This window comes from Phyllostomus hastatus, unplaced genomic scaffold (genome assembly GCF_019186645.2).
Source record: "Phyllostomus hastatus isolate PE091 unplaced genomic scaffold, TTU_PhHast_1.1 phas_scaffold_78, whole genome shotgun sequence".
NCBI classification, from domain to species: Eukaryota; Metazoa; Chordata; class Mammalia; order Chiroptera; family Phyllostomidae; genus Phyllostomus; species Phyllostomus hastatus.
The window spans coordinates 32,308,576-32,331,679 of record NW_025334041.1 but is presented as its reverse complement, the minus strand read 5'-3'; the positions used below and the strand labels follow the sequence as shown (position 1 = coordinate 32,331,679).

Genomic DNA, 23,104 nt, shown 5'->3' with positions numbered 1-23,104 from the left:
TTTCCTGATGCTCAGTGAAATTGTTTCTAGTGAATTTGCCACTGCTGTAGTTATGAAACTTGCCTAAGATAAGAAGTTCCTTTAGCATCTTTACTGTTGTTGTGTAAAAGCGAAAACTGAATCGACGTGACACACGCCCACTACAGTTTGCTGTCTGCAGCCGAGGAGGACACAGAAGACGACTGCCTTCGTGCTCTGCCAGCAAGTGTTCGGTTGCCTTTGGTGTCCGGGGTAGGACCGGCTGTCAGTTCTGCTCACGTTGAATGTAGTTTACTTTGGCGGGGATAAGTGGAGGGGGAGGAAAACCACCTTCCGGAATGACTTGGACCTACTGTGGGAAGGTGACTGGGAGAAGTGAAATCTGAGTTAAGCTAAGATAGGTGAATATGGAAGCATATGTAAATCTAGAAGTTCCTATTTTTTTAGTAATAGCATTACTGAGACATTATTGATAAAACATACAATCCACCCATTTAAAGTATACAATTCAGTGCTTATTTATTCAGAGCTGTGCAACCGTTGCCCCAGTGTTTGAGAACACTGCGTCACTCAAAAAGAAATCTTAAATGCTCTCCCTGCCACCTCCCTTTCCCTCTGCCCCACCCCCAGCCCTAAATAGTCTCTAACATTTTTTTCTGTCTCTATGGATTACCCATTCTGAATATTTTTATACAAGTGGGATCATACAATTACAATATGCAGCCTTTTGTGTCTGACTTCTTTCACTTGGTGTGTCTCCAGGGTTCCTCCATGTTGTTGAGTACATCAGTACTGCGTTTCTTTTTGTGGCTGAGCAGTATTTCACTATATATTACATTTTGTTTATCCATTCATCAGTTGATGCAAATTTGTGTTGTTTTCACCTTCTGCCTATTAGGAATACAGTTGCTTTAAGCATCTGTGTGTAAGTTTCACTCTTACACAGATACAATACAGAGGTCTGTAGAAAATTATTCTAAGATGTCAGAAACATTTTTCTCCTTTTTAAAAAATAATTTTTAATTTTTAAATTAGCAGTTGATGTACAATATTATACTAGTTTCAAGTGTGCAACCCTGTGGTTAGACATCTATATACTTACGTAGCCATCACCCTGAGAAATCTGGTGCCCATCTGACACCATACATAGTTATTACAGCATCATGGACTGTGTTTCCTGTGCTGTACTTTACATCCCCATGGCTATTTTGTAAGTACCAACTTGTACTTCTATTTACCTTTATTTTTTAACCCATCCCCCAGCCCCCCTCTCCTCTGACAACCTTCAAAATGTTCTGTCTATGAGTCTGTTTCTGTTTTGCTCGTCCCTTTATTTTGTTATTTAGATTCTACCTATAAGTGAAATCATCTGGCATGCGTTTTTTTCTGTCTGCCCTATTTTATTTAGCACGATACCTTCTAGGTCCAGCCATGTTGTTGCAGATGGCCAGCCTGAATCATACTCCATTATATATATGCACCACTTCTTCATCTATTCATTTGTCGTTGGACACTTAGGTTGCTTCCATATCTTGGCTATTGTAAATAATGCTGTAATGAACATATGCTTGTATAGGTCTTTCAGTTTAGTGTTTTGAGTTTCTTTGCATAAATACCTAGAAGTGGAGTTGCTGGGTCAGAAACATTTTAGTTGGCCATCGTTTAAATGCTGACTGACCTCTTAGAACACAAAAGCTCTGTATTTACTTCTAAGGATTTGATAAAAAATTCAGAAGACTGATTTTAGTTCAAGTGATAGAGCTGGAACTTTTCAACTGGTTCCAGTCTCAGGAGGTATTAAATTTCTTCCCTCAGACACACCATAGTCTAAGACCATGATTCTCACACTCTTTCCATTTCACTTTGTCTAAGGGATGGGACCTTCTCCCATCAGAGCAGACACTGTGGGACTCTGCGGTAGTGGTTCTCAAGAAGCAGGGAGGGGCAGTAAGGGAGGAGATAGACATGCAGATGTGCTTCAGTGTGTCAGGTGCATCATGGGTACCAGTGGTAGGAGAAAGAGGACAGAGTGATGCCCACATCCCAGAAGGGTCAGGGAAGACTTGACTTCACAGGTGTGGTCATGGCCAAATTTGAGTTTTTAAAAACTGAATGAGAACTGAGATTTTTTTGGCCACAATATAAAATAGTTTAAAAATTTTCCCACTGATTTTTTTTGTTACCATTATAATAACTATTTTAAGCACTCAATACATTTTCTTTTTTTTAAAACACAATTTCCCCCTTTTTATTAGAGAGACAAAATTAAATAAATCATGTTTATATAACAAACTATCAAACCCTGTCAGTTGCACAGAATTAAAAAATATGAACTTTTATTATTGTGATACTTTTCTTTTGAGCTTTTATCTTTATATTTGAGCTAATATTTTTATTCTTTTATCCAACTCCTGGATAAAGAAGTGGAATATATAAAGCTTTACTTGGGAGGGCTAAGTTGTTAGTGTTAAAAATATTTTTTTACTAGAGTTTAAAAATGTCAGTCCTAGTGTTATAATTAATACCATTTTTTTGCATAAGTTGTCTCAGTGTATTTTTACTACAAAAATGACATTTTAAATTTTAAGTTAGTGTTTCAAGTTAAACACTCATTATTTTCTTATTTATAGATATAATGAGAATTGCTTACTTCATTATATTAAAAGCTATAGAATTTGGAAGAAACTCTTAAAATTGGTTAATTCATTGCTCAGAGACACAGTAGATAATACTTACAAGATTTTCTCTAGAAGTGCCCTAACTTCAATATGATAATTATTCGCATCATTACACTGAGAAAAAATTCAGATGTGAATAACCACAAATCCATTTTTCATGAATCGCAAAACTGTAAATACCAGGCTTTATTTATTATTCAATACATCCTTACTTTGCTTTCATGATTACTAGTATATAATACAATATTGGAATACTAGGATTGATGCATTTTTAAATATTCTGACATCTACTGAATTTACATCAAGGTTAAACCTTTTTTTTACATAGCCATCAGGATCTAATAAACTAAATAAAAAACTTGTTTGTCACTCCACCACTTACTGCTTTTCCAGAGGGTTCGACCGTGCTGACTGCATCGGGAGGGATGCTGGTCATGGAATTGCTCTTTGCCATTTGGGCATTCAACGAAGCTGGCTGTCTTCAGCCCTAGTTCTGTACTGAGAGGGTCTGTTTTTCACAGCAAAGGGGGATATGTAATGGCATGGAAGTTCTGAATGAGTCTTACAAAAGGGCTGCTTCCAAAGATGGAACAGTGTTTTTAAGAATATGTTTATATATAGCAAGAAGAAAAACAAAGTGTTTCAAACAAAGCCATGCGTTAATTATTGGGCTGTGGCTCCTCCAGGGGAGGTTCACGGGAGGGGATCTGTAGAGCCGGACCTCGGCTAGTAGAGAGATGGCTGGGGAGCACTGGGTGGGATGTCAGGGCTTGTGTTGGGGGGTTTCATCTGAAGAGGTCTTATCAATCTAGAGATGGTGTAGCCATAGCTGCAGAGAGATTGTCCGTTGGGGAAGATGGGGCTGCAGATTCCCACAGAAGAATATGAAAGATGAATATTGCAGATGTAGACATGTTCAAGGTGAGAAGTGAGCTAGAGTAACCTCAACAGCTTAATTTGCTTCCATAATTATACCTCTAAATGGGAAGGTAAAAGAAAATTAAACTTTTAGTTTTAGATATTTTAGGGATGATTCTCAGAGGGCTAAAAATACCATAAAATGCATAATTATGGTTTGTGCAAGCATGTTTTTCCGAAACATTTTGTCTAGGCAGTTTTACAAACGGTGAGTAGAAACCACAGAGACACACTTGCCTCCTCTCAGGAAGCACCGCTCCCTCCTACTCTGCGCGCTGGCAGCTCCAAATCACCTGGGGCAGGCCAGCACCTCTCCCAGCAATCCCAGTCTGGCTGTGCTGCCCAGCCAGGCTCTCCTCTGACCTCTCCTTCCCTACCTGCAGGTGGCGCCCCACCCTTCTCAGAAGGCAGTGCCCAGCCCTGCCCCAGCTGGAACTTATTTTCACCTATGGTGTAGAAGGTTTAAAAAGCACTCCCCTGCATAGTCAATTTTAGGAATTCTATTTATTCAGCATAGTTTATTCTTATTATGTGGTATTTGGCCATGATGGGGGAATTTGTACTGGCTTATCAACAATATGGATCTCATTAGCACTGACATGGTTTTGGGTTGGGGTTGGTTTTGAGGATCAGAAAGCTTGAAATCTTGCTCATTCAACCTACCTTTCATATATCAACCTTTTATTTATAGCAGGACTTTTTTCTTGAGGTATTATTTTCCATTTATCTGCATATATCTTCTTTATGGGTCCAAACTATACTCTTTTATTTATTGCAGGCATATAGCAATTCTAATATCTGGAATGGCTAGTCTGTCCTTTAATTCATTCTTTTCAAGTTTCTTTTATCTATTTTTGTCTGTCAGAATGCTTCGCTTTTAAGGTGTGAATAAAGCTCTCCCATACTCAAATGAATGTTGGCATAGACTATTTAGAGCTTTTTCCCTGAAATATAAATTTGGTCATTGCTAGCAAAGTATCAATAGTCAATTTTGGGTATCATGAAATTGATTGAGGGGATGTGCCTTATGAAATACCCAGCTAACTATAACTCTGTTAAAGGGTTTATATACTTAACTTATAAACAGCACCATCTTGAATTGCACTCAGAAATGGAATCGATGCAGTTCACCAGTGTAATTTACTCTTTTCTGTATATGCAAACAGATAAATAACTTAGCTTTTTTCTACATCAGCCAGATATCAGCCACCTTCCTGTGAGCTTATAATATGATTCAAAGATTGCAAAAGCATGTAAACTGTAGAGAGAAAACCTTTTGCAGCAACAGCAATCTTGCTTCTACTTACTGATTTCTTGGCATCTTGCTTATTTTCACAAATAATTTCAGGTTGCTTACAGTGAAATGCCATTTTAAATAGGAGTTAAAACAATGAGTAGAGGAAGGAAGAAGAAAACTAGGAGAGGAGAGGGTTGAAGGTGAGGTTCTATGTTGAGAAATTTTTGGATAGGCAAAAGTCCTGTGAGTGGAGTTAGCCAACTTCACAGTTCATCAGGAAGGCCAACTGGTAGACCAGTGTATGAACAGTCTTTGTGTTGGCTTGCTCAGTTAGTCAGGAAATAAGTATTGAGCACCTACTATATGCCTGGCACTCTTTTAGGCATTGGAAATACAACAGTGAGCAAATTAGACACAAATTCCTGCCCTCATAGAGCTTACATTTTAGAGAAGGAGCACCAATAAACAGCATATACAACCTGTGTGGTATGTGAGATAATACTAATTGCTAGGGAGAAAAAGAAATAAAGCATGGAGGGGTGATAGGAAGTGTTGGGGGGAGGCTTCCATCTTTGGTGGAGTGGTCAGGGAGGGCCTGCTTGACTTTGGGACAATGTCTAGAAAGCCTTAATGAGTGGTAGGGATGTTGGGGGAAGAGAGGCACTGGCTGAGGGAGCAGCTTGTGCAGAGGCCCTGCATGTATATTCTTGTGCCCAAATTGTGCTATTTTATTTATTGTAAGCATATATCATATTCTAATATGTGATATGGTTAGTCTGGCCTTTAATTCATTGTTTTCAAATTTCTTTGAACTATTTCCATTTGGTTGAGTGCTTTGGTTTTAAGGTCTGAATAAAGCCTCTCCGCCCCCAAATGAATGTTGGGGTAGACTATTTAGAACTAGACTGGGGAGACTGAGTGAGGGGAGACTGGTAGGAGTGGCACCCGCAATTCCAGGACCATTCTGGGTGTTCTGAGGCTCTTCAGATGAGAAAGGGCAAATAAACCAGCCTCACCGCATTTCCAGCATTTATTCGGTTATCTAACAGGTTTTCTATGTGCTTGGAGTTCCCAGCACCTCGGACAATGAGAAGTAATGGTGTATCTGGGCACAAGTTTACAGGTTTCCGCCCCCCGCCATTTTAACTTTGACGTAGGCCATTTTGAAATTTTAGCAAACATTTTAGGATGTACTTCAAATTTGGTTCATCACTGTTTATTTTGGAAACAAAAAGGGAAAAGACCTGTCAATCCACTTGGCATTATGAACACTTAGACAAATACCCACTAGAGGAGTGTTGTGCTAGAAGCTGGTGAACCCTGTGGTTTGTAATCTTGTTTAAACAGTCAGAATTGCAAATAGTGATCTCTGAAATATAATTTCCCGTCGTTCACGTACCTGCCAATTTCCCCCTAAATTTATCGGTTCCTGTAAAACTTACTGTGAAACTCAGGATGCTTGTAATAGTCAATTTCAGACTAATTTTATACATTTATCAGACAAAAGGTGTCTTAAAATTATGCCCCTGAAGTTCTGTAGTCATTTTCACACTGTCTTGTTGTATTGTTGGTGTCTGTTATCTGCTTATTTAAAGAAAATAGAGTGATGTTTATAAAATCATGGTTTCAGTTCTGTTCCAGAAGTCTAGCCCAGTAGTCATTTTACTGAGGTCTCTTCTCCATATTTTCTAAGGGGAAAACACCAGCTCACTTTGCAGCTTTGAGGTGATGGGGAAGAATACATAATATGTTTTCTTCTTGTGAATAGGAGGAGGAAGTCTACCGTCTGCACCCTGATGCATATATAATCAAGCCTGTTTCCTCTGAGGTTGATGATTGGTGCCTAAGACGATTTGATTTTTTCTATTTTAGTGACATTTGTGATTTTTATTGTTTGTTTATGGAAAGGGAAGATGGGGCAAGTGTTATGAATGTCCCATGCCTGTGGCTGATGGATTGATGCCTTACTCCAGGGAATGTTGTTTCCTTAGACTGTCAGGGGAACGGGTTAGGACGATGCCCGACAGTGCCAGCTGTGTGGCTGGCAGGAGCTGGACCACATAGGCGCCGCTTTGACAGAGTCAACAGTTGGGCCAGGAAGGCTGTGACTCAGCGATGAATGTAAACATTTGTTTAATTTGAATGATTAGGAACAGAGCGTCTGGTCCCTGGTTATTAACTGATTATAAAAGTGAAGTGGAGGGAAGCTGAGGCTTTGGTAGGAGAACAGTGCTGTTAGAAGTATACAATATAGGGTCTTTAAGGGAAGTGGTTTATGTTCAGAATTTCAAACAAAGCCATGGCATTGGCAGATAAGCGCTTGGTGAGTTCTCCAAAGCTGAGCAGAGGGTCAGAGGAGGTGACAGAATGGAAGTGGTTTTCCTGGTACCCTTGGCCAGCACTTGGGGTAAAAGCAAGGTGTTGTTTGCTGAGATCTTTCTCAGTCCCATCAATTGGTACACGAATGAATAAATATGACCCAAAGCTTTAGAGGAAGAGAGTAATAGCAAGAACCAAGGGAAGATTTACCACCTGTGTGATTATTTGCTTATGTTTATGTCTCCTCCACTAGACTGTGGATGCCCTGAGGGTGATGCTCGTGCTTATTTACTTTATATTATTTCTGTGTACTGAAAGGAACTAAGGGCGGGATGAATCCCTCTTTTCAATGTCATTTTTTAAACCTCTTTATTTGAGGGTAACTTGTTATTCACATACATTATAAAAAGCCCAGTATGTAACATCACTTTTCTTCCTTTCAAATGTATGGGATTTGGTGAAGAAGGTTGCAGAAGACCAGAGGGCGGTGGCATCTTCATTGTTTGTTCATTTGTTCGTTCGTTTATCAGACATACACTACCTATTATGTGCCAGGTGCTGGGGATACAAACCACAGCATGATCAGTGGTCTAAGAAGGAGCCCACAGACTTCTGTATTTGAAATAAAAAGAGCAAGAGAGAATAATCATCCATCATCCACCAAAATTATTTCTAAAGGATTTGTATTAGGAAGAGTTGCAAAGGGAATTGGGAACAGATCTTAAGAAACTGAGCTTGGGTATAATATTGTATGATCAGCTTATTCTGTATTAACTGATAGTAACTTGAATTAACAAAATGAATTCAGTTACATGTTCAGATATAACATTCTAAAGCTTGTTACTTAAGATAAGTTTTTCTGATAATTTGCCCAAAGTAATTCTGTTTGTGTTTTATACTAATACTAATGACTCATTAGGGTGGGCAATATATTCTCTCTTTAATGGCCTCTAATTGCAATTATCTCAAGCTGAATAAATGTACATTTTGTCAAATTGTTTAGTCCTTCCAAGGACTTCTAGAAACACCAGTCCCTGAGGCAGTTTATTTTAAAAGAAAATTATAGGTAAAATTGCTCAGAACAGAGAAAGATACAATTGGTATGCTTTTTAATGTCTTAAAATACTCTGCACATTGTGAATGGGCAAGGCATGCTGTTAAGGGACTACAGTAGATTTATTGAATAAAAGGAGATAGTTTTCTTTTTTAATCAATCCACTATTGTTGGCTAGTACAGGAATGTTATGTGATTTGCTGTATAAGTCATTGGAACTCTGATCTGTAAGAATGAATTTTTTAAATGATCTTTTGCTCTATGGATTCATAGTCACCATAGGCTATTGAAGAAGCTGCCTTAGAATGTTATGGATAGATGTCTCCAACTCAGAAATGTGCTGTGGCTTGAGGAGGCCATTATCTCCATTATCTTACTCCTCCCGCTTTAGATGTGATTAAAAATGATGCTGTGTAGTCGGGTGTGAGGGGATTGTCAGGTTAGTATCCCCTTTGTGTGTGTGCATAAATTTTAGTTATACATACTGAGTTTATATATATTTGTACACATGTTCATTTATATATATTTTATATAGATACTTTGTACATGTATATATACATACACATACACATGTATATATACTATACTACGTATATATGCATATATATGATCATTTGAGGACTAAGAAAATGCCATTTTATGTAGCATCTAAATGTATGTTGTGAATATTAAGTCAACTAATGATATTAGAAGGATATCAGTTTATATCTTGCTTGGGTTTTATAACAACCTCTTTGAGGTGAATTTGAATTTTCTTGCATCCTTAGACATATTTTCTAATGTCTGATTAAAAAATAGTTTATTTGTTATGTTAAATTGTCAAATATTATTTAATATAATTAATTTCTTTGTGAAACCATGTGGATAGAAGAGCGCCATTGTTCATTGATTGTAGAAGTAAAATATAGAATGAGGAATAAATTTGAAATCACAGTCGAGAAGAAGCCAGATGACACCCTGGGGTCAGATGGAATGAGTTTCTATTTGTCTTGCTCTCAAACACACTGTTCTGTGTTGGAAATTTATTGGGCAAATTAATCAAATTTCCTCTGTAGTCTTTCCCTAACAAGACAGCACATTAAGTTGCACGTTTCATCATCACTTGTCAGACATGCAGAGTACATGGTGATTCCGGTTAGGTGCTGGAGCGTTTGGGCACTTCTGTTCCTTTGAGCCCTTGAGGGTGGAGACGAGGTGGGTGTGACAGAACTTAGCTCCAGCTGCCCTGACAGTTATCAGTATTTACTGGTACATGTTTCTAATGGAGACACACTGGGATCACAAATTAGATGACTGAGGAACTCATTTTTAATGGTTTAAAACTTTGTGCAGCAGAACATCCCACCCATGCATGGGTGTGCTTTAGAATGTGACTATGCACACACTTAACACATTTCCCCCAAACTCTGTGGGATAATTAAAGGCTCTTTTATGGATTCTACAAAGAGACAAATTGCTGCATCGGGGAGTAGTGCATGTATTTGAAAGTGTGGATGCTTGGTTTTACTTTATAAGGGTGTCAAAGTCAGAGTTTTTATTCCCCTCTTATCCTGTGTTCTTGTTATTCCTTTTTGATTTGTATGTTTTTTAATTTTTTTAGGAAATACTTTAAGAATTGACTACTTGAGGCACACATTTTATTTATTTATTTATTTTAATTTATTATTTTTTGATTTAAACTTTATTGTATTTTTTCCATTACCATTTAGTCCCCTCTTACACTCCCCTCCCCCCAGCAATCCCCACACTGTTGTCCATGTCCATGAGTCCTTTTTTCTTTTTGCTCAGTCCCTCCACCCCTAGCCTCCCCTACTCCCGTCCAGCTGTCATCCTGCTCTCCATCTATGAGTCTGCCTTGGGGCACAGATTTTAAACTATTGTTTATTGTCTCGGAGAAGACATTTTCTGCTCTCTCATATTGCTGGTCTCTAAGAAAACAGTGAGACTCTTAAATTGAGCCTACTTGCCTGTAACCTTGATCAAATGTCACTTTAATCCCTGTGCACTTCTGGCAAACTAGGAGCTATTCATGAAATGCTTAGTTCACTTGTTGGAGACAAATATTTTCATTGCATACTCGGTAGAGGTGGCTCCATTTGGATATCTACCAGACACTTTCATACTGATCTCCACTTAATAGACTTGTGTGATTAGCAGGTAATTATTCTCCATTTGTTCTGAGAACATATGGACTGGCAGTGCTCAGCTAGTCTCCAGGATACCTGTGCACTGGTGCTCTCATTGGTTGAACAGCATATTTTGCTAACTGTACTTGTGTTTCTAATAATAAATATAATATAATTAGCAATAAATGGGAAAATATAAGTGCATGAAGAAAGAATGGCTGCTTCTATGAAAAGTGAGTTAAATGCATTGGCAAGATCCAGGCATGTCCTAAACGCTTTTTTCTTCTGTTGATTTGGGTGTAAGTGAGAGAGCTCTAAAGATTCTATTAAGTATAGAAGACTTTAGCTCAAGTGTCTTTAACTCTCCCCCTTACGAAACTCAGTGCTGGCATTTGTAGATGATGCTTTATGGTTATGATTAGTGTGTGGAAAAAGGACTGAATTCCTGGATCATCTTCAAAGAAAAATCCTTTATTTAAAAAGATACTTGAATAAATGTCCTTTTATAAGAATTAAAATGTTTAAGGCATATATTATACTTTGGTTAACCACTGCTTTAAATAACATTTTGCTTTGTCCATTTAGTAGTGACATCCATTAGTGGTAGAGTATTACTTTGCTTTCTACATTCATTTACTTGTATCTGTTCATGCACTGAGCTTATATTTGAGTCTTATTCATTTTTTATTTTTAATAGTCCAGTTACAGTCCCAAATACTAAAGTTTACACTTTCACTATCTAGTAAGAAAATATCTAGAAAACAGCAATGATCCTAAAAAAAAAAGCCTTTAGATAGAGTGTATAATTATCTTAAAGAAGGGTTTTCTTTTATGGTAGAAGCATGCTAAATGCATTTTAACACTTTTTTTGGAAATAATTTAAACTTACAGAAAAGTTGTAAGAATAGTACAAAGAACATTTAAATGTCTCTTACTATTTCCATTGTTATTTGTTCTAGCTTTCTGTTATCTAGCTGATGTATGTAGATGTATGTACAGATACACACACAGTCCCTTTTGTACCTACCAGTTATGCTTCTTTTGAAGAATTTTATTTATTTATTTTTAGAGAGAGGGGAAGGAGGGAGAGAAACATCAATGTGTGGTTGCCTCTCACATGGCCCCCACTGGGGACCTGGTCCTCGGGACCTGGCCTGCAACCCAGGCATGTGCCCTGACTGGGAATTGAACTGGCAACTCTTTGGTTCTCAGCCTATGCTCAATCCACTGAGCAACAACAGCCAGGGCCCAGTTATGGCTCTTAATCCCTGTACCTTTCCCCCCATTCTCCCCTTTTCTCCTCCCCACTGATAACCCTCCATATGATCTCCATATCTTTGATTCTGTTCCTGTTCTAGTTTGATTAGTTTGTTTTTGTTTTAGATTCAGTTGTTGATAGCTGTAAGTTTGTTGTCATTTTGTGTTCATATTTTTGACCTTCTTTTTCTTAAATAAGTCCCTTAATATTTCATATAATGATAGTTTGGTGGTGATGAACTCCTTTAGCTTTCCCTTGTCTGGGAAACACTTTATCTGCCCTTCCATTCTAAATGATAGTTTTGCTGGTTAGAGTAATCTTGGTTGTAAGTCCTTTCTTTTCATCACCGTGAATGCTTCCTGCTAGTCCCTTCTTGCTTGCAAAGCTTCTTTTGAGAAATCAGCTGATAGTCTTATGGGAACTCCTTTGTAGGTAACTCTCTTTTCTTGCTCATTTTAAGATTCTCTCCTCATCTTTAACCTTTGGCATTTTAATTATGATATGTCTTGGTGTGGTGCTCTTTGGGTCCAACTTGTTTGGGAGTCTCTGTGCTTCCTAGACTTACATGTCATGTCCATTTCCTTTGCCAGTATTAGGGAAGTTTCCTTTCATTATTTTTTCAAATATGTTTTTAATTTTTTCTTCTTCCTTTTCTTCTTCTGGAATCCCTATGATTCAGATGTGGCCATGTTTGGAGATGTCCCAGAGTTTTCTTATTCTCTCCTTGTTTTTTTTGAATTCTTGTTTCTTCGTTCTGTACCAGTTCAATGTTTATTTCTTCTTTATGTTCCAAATTGTTGATTTGAACTCTGGCTTCCTTCCCTTCACTGTTGGTTCCCTTGGGGTTTTTCTTTATTTCACATAGTGTGGTTTTCATTTCTTTCCTTATGCATTTGCCATACTCAATGAGTCTCTGAGCATCATTAGCACCAGTATTTTGAACTCCTTTGAGCCATATTTCTTTGTCTCCTCAATTTGGCAGCCTCCCTGTGTTTGTTTCTGTGTATTGGGTAAAGCTGCTTTGACTCCCTGTCTTGGTGCACCTGCTATGTTGTAAGGGGCAGAGCTTTAGGTATTCACCAGGGTGGGATAATCTTTCACTTCTTTATGGCACTGTATGTGGTGGAAGTGTGGGAGAGGAACAAAATCGCTTGCTTGGCATTTGCCCTATTCTGGTCGCTTCACCCACTTCCCATGTGCGACTAGTGCCCCTCTTGCTGTTTCCCTGGTGGTGGTTCCCAGAGTGGATGGGTTCACATAGGTTCTAGGACTGTGGGTCCCTTTAAAGGGACACTCCTGAGAGACCAGTAGTTTCTTCTGCTGCCCCAAACCCCACTTGTTTTTATAGCCAGAAGTTATGAGGCTTTATTTCGTGGAGCTAGAACACTGGGCTGTGAGGTCTGCCCTGGGGCAGAGGTCACTCACTCCCCAGGTGCCCCTCCCAGTTTCTGTCCTCCACGCGTGAATATGGGACACCCATTCCACAGGCTGCCACTGTCACTGCCTCGCCACTGTGACCACACTAAGTCTTTTCCACCCTGGCTCCCCATCTCCACCCCAGCTCCCCATCTCCACCCCCGACCTGCCTGGATGAATATTTCTTCTTTAAATTCTTAGTTGTCAAACTTCCATACAGTTTGATTTTCTAGCAGTTTTGGTTGTTTCCTGTTTTGAGGTTAGCTGTGATCCTTCTTATGGTTGTGCAAGGAGGCAAAGTATGTCCACCTATGCCTCCATCTTGGCCAGAAGACCTCTCATCTTTTCATGTAAACCCAGCCTACTCAAACCAGGTCTCTGCAAGAATTTCTAAAATGTGCAATACCGACTGTTTAGTCAGGGCCACTGACTTCTTTTCCCTTAGATTGTCAAATCAAAAAATGAAACAGCCAACACAATAGCCGTCTGGTGTGAATAAATCAAAATTACACCTATTTTTTGTCAGATCAGCAAAAACGTGTATTTTTTGGTGTGCTGCAGAATTTTAGTAATTATGTGTTCCATAGGATGGAAAAAGTAGAAAACTGCTGATCTAATCAATGGCATGTTTTCCAGTGTTTTCAAATGACCCAGTATCTTTTTATGGCATTTTCCTCTCTCCAGTGAAAAACCAAGTCTAGGACCACAACTGCATTTGCTTGTCATGTCTTGGTAGTCTTCTTTAATCTGACACAGTTCTTCAGAATTCTATATGTTATGACATCAACATTTTTAAATACAGGTTTTTTTTAATGGACTGTCCATTAAAAATGCAGGTTATTTGTTTGCTGCCAAAATATTTCTTAACTGATGTTATGTCCTCAGGGTCCCACATCTGGAGGCACATGGTGTCCATCTGCTCCTTAGTTCTGATGTTAATTTTGATTATCCAGTCAAGGTGTTAGCTGATTTCTGGATACAATTTTTTCCCATCCAACTAATAGGCAAGATGTGGGAGACATTTTATGTCCATACAGATATGTTGTTCCCCATCAAAATATCCCCCCTGCCTCCTAGAGTTAGCGTCCATCAGTCATTCTTTGTGGTGGTTGCACAATGGTGGTGTTTCACTCCACACTGACCTCCCCCTTTCCTCTTTTATTTTTTTGCCCATTTATTATTGGTGGGAACTCATAGTTTCCCAATTTCCCCCAACTGTTTATAATTCATTCCTGTTTTAAAAATTATTTTGGTGCTCAAATTGTCTGAATCAGCAGTGGGAGCCTCTTCAAGCTGGCTCCTATGTTTCCGTGATGTGCCAAACCGTTTCATTTTAGCACTTTGTAACTTTATGGCATAACTAGATGTTAAGGCTTATCTTAGGACTTCCGCCCCAGCATTTCCCCAAGGAGCTCTGATGCCTTTGAGTGGAGAATGGTGTTAGAAATTAAATTCTAGGTGGGTATGTTCGTGGCTTCCAGGAATCTGCTTTTAGGCCCTTTGACTTCTGGGTCAAAGTATCAATTATCTCCTAGTGAATAATTTGAGGAATTCACTTGTGAAAAACAAATTATATAATATGGTTTTGTTTATTTCTTGAGAAGCTTCTGGAAGACATGTCCTGTAAGCAAGTTCTGTATTGTTCAGAATGGCCTTGTTAAAGGCCACCCTTATCTTATGAAAAGAGGACTGTCTTGTCCCTCAGTGTATCCCCTCTCCCTGCGCAAGTGCTGGTAAATATTGTCAAATAAATGGAATCACCAGAAATTATTATATGGAGTGCATGAGATGGTATTAAAGCATTTGTTATTATTTCCTAAAAGTAAGATGTTGTGGGGAATATGATAAATTGAAATTGCTGCTCATGGCCATTGATCTTGAGCTAGAGATTTGTTAGGGAGTCAGTGGAATAGTATTGTCTCCAATTAAAATTTTCCATGTGTTAAACATTCTGTCATGCTTCAAGTGTGTTTTAAGTGAGTAATGCAGTTCCATTATATTGTGTGAGCAAGAGAAAATGAAAAGCTCTAACCAACTACCAAATTGTTCCTGAACTAAAGACCGAGGAGGCAGGAAGTCTCAAACACCCATTCATCGTGGCTGCCTCTAGTGAGTGAATGTGGGATCCGACTGGGAGTGAGGGTTTTTTCAGTGCAGCAGCTGTGACTTACGCAATTTAGAAATGTGAACTTGCAACTGGATCAAACCATCCACATCAGAGCAGAAGGGATAATTTATTCAAAAAGGGATCTCACTATTTCTTAATTTATAATCTGGGTGGCCTGCAAACCCCATGTAAACATGAGAAGTAGGAAAATTTAAGGGATATCAAGAGTAGTGAAGTGTGTTTTTTTCCCCCTTGGACCTCAAAAATCATTTTGAATGTGGGCCTGTTACATTAGTCAGCCAGTAATAAGGATCTGTTTAGGGCTGATCTGAAAGTCAGGCTGGGTAAGAAGCAGCTCTGGGCTTGTGGACTCTTGGGTTGAGGTAGTCTCCTTTAAAGTAAGAATCATGAGAAGAAAGGCTTTACCTAAGAGGTAAGATTTAAACTGAGTTCTGAAGGGTGAGTAGGGTTTAGGTAGAAGGTAGAAAAGCGAGGCTTTGGGGGTAAGGGTAGAAGATGGGAACAGACATACTGAAAGGAGAAGGGTTGAGGAATACTGAAAGTGAGGAATGAGGGCAGGGACTGATGGAGAGGCACACTGATGACTCAGTGCATGATAGGATGGGGAAGCAATATGTTGGGATACTGGGGTGTCTTGATAACCAGGCAGGTTTTTTTTTGGGTAACACTTCTACCCAACTCCCAAAGAAAGATTTAGACCATTCTTTAAAACAGAATTTTACCATTAAAATATAATTAACTTTTCCCAGAGGAATTTGAAAGGACAGAGAAAGGCACTATCAGTCATGAAGAAACTTGAATTACAACAGCAATTTCTGAGATACTGATGAAATTGTGCAATGGTGGCACCTTTTGCTGATGGCCTAAAGCAAACAGGAGCAGTTGCTATAGCCAAAAGCAATAACTGCCAAAGGACAGAAAAGACAGCCAATAAATACTTGATTTAAGTCACCACATCTGACAACGGAGAAATGTGATTTAGAATTATGGTTTCTTTTTTCTCAATGTCACCTAAATCAATGCCAACAGTATTAGAATGGCAAAGTATAAAGTTATAAAGCTCAGGCTATAAGGAAAATATTAGAGAGGATGTTCGAGAAACCCAGGTTGGATTGTTGTGATCCTACAGAGCAGTTGGAACGGGTCACGTTCCTATGACCCTTTCCTGCATCTGAAATGAACTGAAGAAAATTATTGCTTCACAGATTTCCTGTGTCTGGTTTAGACACCTGGGATCATAGACCAGTGAATACAGATTTCTAATGGAAGTTAGTAATGAGACCTATGGAAATAAATAAGGAATGGAAATATAACTTGAAGTAACATGTCATTTTGTGATCACACTAAAAGAAATCTAACAACCTAAAGAGCTAATCTTTCTCATTTAAGTCATAATTAGCTTCCCCTTTATGTCAATACTATTAAACTGCTTAATTAAAAATTTAACAGTTTGTTTTACAACAAATTGTTTTTCCTTGTTTACATAGCATGTGGAAATGGCATAGTAACCGTGCATGTTAAAGCACCGAGTTGGTAATTCACGGGCAAGGACAGTAACAGCTATTAACAAAAACCCTGTGGCTAACAGATTGTTGCAAAAGGGGATCAGAAAACACAATATGATGTAAGTAAACATGATATACTGAAAATGTGTTATTGTAATGAAGACTGTCATACAAAGGGGCCCAGTGGGAGGGAATCCCAAGACAGGGGATCTCTGAGGTATCAGGCATTAACACCAACATTGATGAAATCAGTGCTGATTTCAGAGGTAGTTTTGAATAGCATTCATGTGTAGAAACAATGCTTACAATGTGATGACATTACACCACCATCCCATACATCACAATGAATTTGCGGAGTCCTTCCCTCTTTCCCTCCCTTTATCCTGATCGCCTTTCCTCCATCCCATCCATCAAAATGACCGTGCTCCTAAAAATCTACCACACATTGAGTTCAGGGTTGCAGCCGTAACTAAATAGGACAGAGGAGTCTTGCCCTCGCATGCTGTTCACCTTCGTGGAGCTTGAAATCTCTCACATTCCTCCACCCTCAGTGCCCCCAGTTTTCAGACAAGCTAAGCATGCAGTTATAGTACAATGCTAATATGAATATTGGTGTCATTATATAATTAGGTGTTCAGGAGAAGCAAATATGGCTGAATGTGGTTGAAAATGTAGAAAAGACTGAGAAGTTTGTAAAGGGAGTTGTGGTTATTTTCAGGAGCCATAGATGATGATGGTGCTGGTTTTAATGACTAATTTAAGTACAGATTTATGGCTCACAAAAATCTGTGCTGGTACAGATTAAACACTGCCTTTATTTTTTTATCTTTGGGATCAATTATTGTTTTGGATATGGACTGAAAAGGTTTTTAGGGAGGCTGGGTGTGGGTAGAGAATCTCTAAGTTTTTGAGCAAGAATGACAGTGAACGCAAGAAAAAGATTAATGTGGGAGGGTATGCAGCGATGAAAATAAAGGTTTAAGTGAGCTGTGGCCTGTAAAGCTTGACCTTTTGAGTTAGAGGAACACTGAAGGTGTTTTTCCAATTCCTGTCTTTCCATACTGGCCACTAGGGGGAACTGTTAACCCAGGGTAGTTTAGTTGCCAACTAAAAGTCTGTTCCTTGGGAAAGACTAGCAAGTTCATGGTTGTTGGAGACAGACTGCTTTTCGATATTCAGTGTTCATAAATTTGCTTTTCATAAGTTAGGGAATTTATAGCTGAAAATAATATTTGAAAACTTACGGAATTTACTCCAATTACTTTGAAGACACGAAATATATCTTCCCCAAGTTTCAATCCCTCTCTAGGTAGGTTCCCGGCACTGAGTCATTGCTGAATGATGGAATAATTCGAAAGTTCCCAGCAAATTGCGAATTACTTGGAAATCATTCTTTGATGATCCAGTAAGAAGATAAACTTATGGTCTTGTCTATTTGAGAAAATGTTTATAGAATTTGTGATTGCTATGAGACTTAGGTAGTCTAACTGCTTTACTGATGCTCCTATAAAACTGAACCTACATTTTCGGGTTTTATTTAAAATTTCTAAAGTTAATGTACTTTTTAATGGATATATATGAAGCTACATTAGAGGAATCTGATCATTTGTTCTCAGAATCTTAATTTTTAATAAAGTGATGTACCACCAGAAATGAGGGCCCACACCTTTAGACTGTAAAGCCTCTGACACACATCTCACCCAATACGTAATGCTCTGAAGGGCAGGCACGGTGCGTTTGCTTGGCATTTGCTGTCTTAGAAGAAGCAGGTCATGTAACACATAAGTGTGTGTGCGGTGGAGCCAGAGCCCCCGTCTCCAGATAGGGTGTGTTCCAGTCTAAATTCTGGCTCTACTAGGATTCCTGTTGAGTGGCTTATTTTTTAGTGCTCTCGTTCCCTCACCTGTAAGATAGAAGTAATAATAGTACCTTCCTACCTCAAAGGATTGTTGTACAGGTGAAATACGGCAATTCATGAAAAGTGCTTAGAACTACCTAGTATTCTTATTATTTATGTCACTACCAATTTCTTTTGCTACGTGTATGTAATTTTATTTAGAGAGTGAATTAAATAGACGAGCACAACTTAATTTATGTTCCAAGGAGATTCCTTTGGAACTATTCAGTATGATAGTGTGGTTTCTCTCACATTGAGCCAGATGGCGTTCTCTAGCTACAGAATAAAGAATCCTTTAGCTGTGTGTCATTTTGGTAGCTGCCACAGACATTTCTTTAAAATGAAATTAACAAGGATTTAAAAAAATTGGTGTATGGCAAGTGTACAGAGTTTTTACTAGGTTGTAAGAGAATTATGTTTACATCTAGGTATTTTTTAAGAGCGTTAAAGGAAGGTGTATTGAAGTAAATACTTGTAAGGGTTTGTTTTGACAAAGATTACTTTAGACAGTAAGCAAATAAAAGTAAAAACAAAAAAGCCTGTAAGTCTAATTATAAATATGCCCATCATTCTATCAATACTCAATTTAGATTTGTCCTCAGTGTACTCTGTATTGTGACTTTTTATTTTATTCATGATAATAATGACTTGAAAATGTATTTTTAAAAATTCTAAATGTACTTCTTACTGGGTCACATTCAATTTGGTGATTTGCAAACAGAAAATCACTTTGTTCACAAGTATTTATTGAACCACGAGACAAAACTTACACAAAAATCCCTGCCATCATGGAATGCTTTTCAAAAAGATTTTATTTACTTACCGTTAGAGAGAGGAGAAGGGAGGGAGAAAGAGGGAGAGAGGAACATTGATGTGAGAAAGAAACATTGACTGGTTGCCTCCTGCACTCTCCCCGACCCGCATGGGCCCTGATGGGGACTGAACCAGCAACCAAGGCATGTGTCCTGACTGGGAATCAAACTGGTGACCTTTCACTTTGTGGGATGACACCCAACCAGCTGAGCCACACCAGTCAGGGCATCATGGAACTGGGAGGGATGGCAGGTAATAAACACATAGGTAAATCTTGATGGTCAGGTGGTAGCAAGTACTCTGGGGAAAAATAAAGCAAGGGAGTATATGGGAAAGCTTGTAATTTTAAATGGGATGGTCAGACAAGACTGCACAGAAAAATGTGACTTTGAGCATAGACTTGGCAGCCATGAGGGAGCGAGCCATGTGGCTGGCTGCATGGGCAAAGTGTATTTTAGGTCAGGGTACAAAGGCAATTGGGAGTGGAACACAATGAAGAAAGGGGAGAGCAATAGGAAGGAGGTCAGAAACATAAGCAGCATTTTAGAGGGCTTTGTAGGCTGCTGTAAAATGGAATTACTCTTAATGAACTGGGAAGCTATTGGGCAGTTTTTAGCAGAATAAGGCGATTTGGCTTCCATTTTGAGTTGCTCCATCAGCTATCCTGAGACAAGACAGTAGGGAGCAGCAGGAGACCAGTTGAGAAGCTCTGGCAGCCTGAGCTGCTGGTGGATCAGGTCACCATTCTACTAGGTGGCTGCTCTGGAGATACTGACAGGTGGTTGGAGTCCTCATTTACTTTGGGGCAGAGTCAACAGGATTTGCTACACAGTTTGGATATCAAGTTGCAGTCACCAGTCTTTGGGTCTGAGTAACCTGAATGATGGAATCACCACGAAGAGACTCATGGGAAGACTGTCGGAGAGTCTACTTCAGGATCTTTGTGGAGAAGGAGGTCAGCCGTTTTGTTTCACATGCATTGAGTTTGAGTGGAAAGGGGCAGCTTTCAACATATAATCCCATAGCACATGTGTGTTATCCTTAAAGACATAAAAAATAAAGGAAAATTAGATATGGTGTGCTCCAATTTGAGAAATATATGCATTTTACATAGGAAATTGTTTCGAGATATACTTGATTGTAAGTATTTAGAAACTTGCATTTCTGGCTTGCTTCCTTATGTCATTATTCCATCTAATACTCCCTTTTCTATAGTTGAAGAGTTTATTTTATTTTGTTGGTTTGGTTTTTAGACATGTATACCCAAGCTTTCCATTACATATCTGTATTTCAGAGATTGTTTTTCAAATATAACCCATATTGAGTAGCTATGTGTTTATTGCAAAATGATGCCACAATTGCTCAATTATATTTGGAATTATGTTTCAAAAAGTAACTTATAAGCTGCATAAGAAAATTAGTCTTGAATGGGGTTTTCAATTTTTAGACATTGACTTTCATTCACCCTCTGCTTTGGCACATTGCACGTCGATACTCCTAAAGAGCCAACACCTTTTCCTGTGCCAAATTCAGTCTTTTGCCCGTCAGTAGACTAATGATGTGGACTAATGGGAGTGCATGGGGGCTCTGCCTGCTGGGGATGGTGCTGGGGAGCAGGCCAGGCCCTTACTGTCCTCTGCCTCCTGCCCCAGGACTGCCTGGCACTGTGACTCATTTCACTTCCGAGACCAAGGGAGGCCAGGGTTTGCAGAAACTGTTACTAAGCATTTGCTACCTTTTTATTTTTCTGAAAATAGACATTATACATTTAAAATCTACTTATTCCCAATGTAAGTGAAACATTTGCTGTATTTCCTAAGGAGGGATATTCTTTAATTATATCGTATCATCTTAGGGGAATCTTTGCCACAAAATTTCCTTGTTTCCCATATCAGGATTAGTTATAATTCTCTTGGGATTTATGGGTTATGGCTTTATTTTAAAAAATCTTTAGGGACATGGAATCATGTCACTTATTATCACGGCTACTAAAAAGCTTGGTCAAATTTGTTGTCTAGCAAAAGTAAAACGCTTTTCCATTGGCTTAATTTTCTCATGCACTTTTATTTTTAAATTGTGGTAAAAAGCATATAACATCAAGTTTACCATCTTAACTGTTTCTAAGTGCACAGTTCAGCTGTGTTAACTGTCTGCACATGGTTGTGCAGCAGATCGCTAGAGCTTTTCTGTCTGGCAGAATGCAAACTCTCCCCATTGAACAGCAGCTTCCCGTTTTCTCTCCCCTCTCGTCGTTTATTTTTAAAAATTACTTTAAAAATCTCACACATACACAGAGCACTAAACTGTCAAATTATACCAACTGGATGGCTGTCGTAAAACAGCGGGTTCGTGTTTCCTGTGTGTCTTCCTCTACTTGTCTTGATCTGTGTAGACCGTGCCATTCAACTCTTTTTTTTTTTTTTGCTATTCCTCAGCAAAATTATATCACAGTTCTTATTTAAATCAGTAGTGTGTGTTTTCATTATGAAGACTGTAATCAGTATTCACTACTAGTAAAATGGTCGATTATACCAAGTTGCCATTCTTGTATGATTTTTTTGTTTCAACTTGAGTTAATAGTGAACATTTGTTACCTATTTGTTTACTTTTCTAAGGTCCCTACGCCTTTTCTCCCCTCCAAATGTGCCGACAGTATTTTAAATAATGAAATGATTTGGGGACCTTGCAGCTCCCACTTTTCCAGCTGCACAATAGATGGCTTATTCCTTGAGTCTGAAGAGTCTCCACTATTCCCGAGACTTCACTCAGTGCTTTGTCATGTTGGATGGCATGGCTTGTGCTTTCTTGGTTTGTGGGACATTCGGGAGCTTCCTAAAGGAAGGGATATTGGACGCTAAGTTCCTGTTCCTTTCATGGCTGAAGCTGACATGTTTTCTGTTCTCACACTCTAATGATAGTTTGGCCAGGTATAGGCCATAGGATTTTATGTTGGAAATAATGTTTTTTCTCATAGAATTTAAAAATCACTGCTCTGTATTGTCCTCTAGATTCCATTTTTACTTTCAAGAACTCTTTGCCATGTAATTGCTTATGGGATGAATCTGGAGACTTCTGTTTTGTCTGGGAAATTTTCTGGTTTTATTACTTTACTAATCACCTCTCTTCAATTTTCCCTACTCTTTCTGGAATTCCTGTTAGTTGGACTTTGGATCTACTGGTTTATGGAATCAATATTCTGAGTTTTTTATTTGTTCACTTGGGTTTTTCCCCTTTGATCTTTTGTTTCTATTTTCCAAGAGATTGAACTCAGTTTTCCAATTCCTTGCTTTAACTTTTTATTTGCTAATTATATTTTTTCACTCTTTTTAAATTTTAATTGTTGTTCAAGTACAGTTTTCTGTCCTTTACCCCAATTCCAGCCCATCCCCCAGCCCTCCCCACCTCCCTCCTGTCTCTACCCCCCTACCCTTGTTATTGTCCATGTGCCCTTTATACTAGTTCCTTCAAACCCTTCCCCCCTTCCCGTGAAATTCCCTCCTTCTGGTCACTGTCAACCTGTTCTCATTTCAGTGCCTTTGGTTATATTTTGCTTGTTTGTTTTGTTGATTAGATTTTTGCTAAAGGTGAGGTCATATGCTATTTGTCTTTCACCGCCTCACTTATTTTGCTTAGCATAATGCTTTCCAGTTTCATCCATGCTGTCATAAAGGGTAGGAGCTCCTTCTTTCTTTCTGCTGCATAGAATTCCATTATGTAAATGTACCATAGTTTTTGTGGATCCCAAAACTGCTAATTATATTTTTAATCTCAGAGAT

General features: G+C 38.7%; 1 protein-coding gene across 4 annotated transcripts in view; it reads left to right on the top strand.

Moving 5' to 3' along the window:
* The window catches only part of CDK14 (cyclin dependent kinase 14), a 548,605-nt gene that overhangs the window by 63,958 nt on the left and 461,543 nt on the right, over positions 1-23,104 (top strand). The window contains exon 1 of one of the 4 annotated variants that reach the window (XM_045828171.1): positions 20,263-20,283. The exons of the other annotated variants lie outside the window; for them this stretch is intronic. The gene's annotated coding sequence lies outside the window, so the exon portion shown is untranslated. Of the gene's footprint in view, positions 1-20,262; positions 20,284-23,104 lie in introns of those variants that run through there. 4 annotated transcript variants of the gene reach the window in all.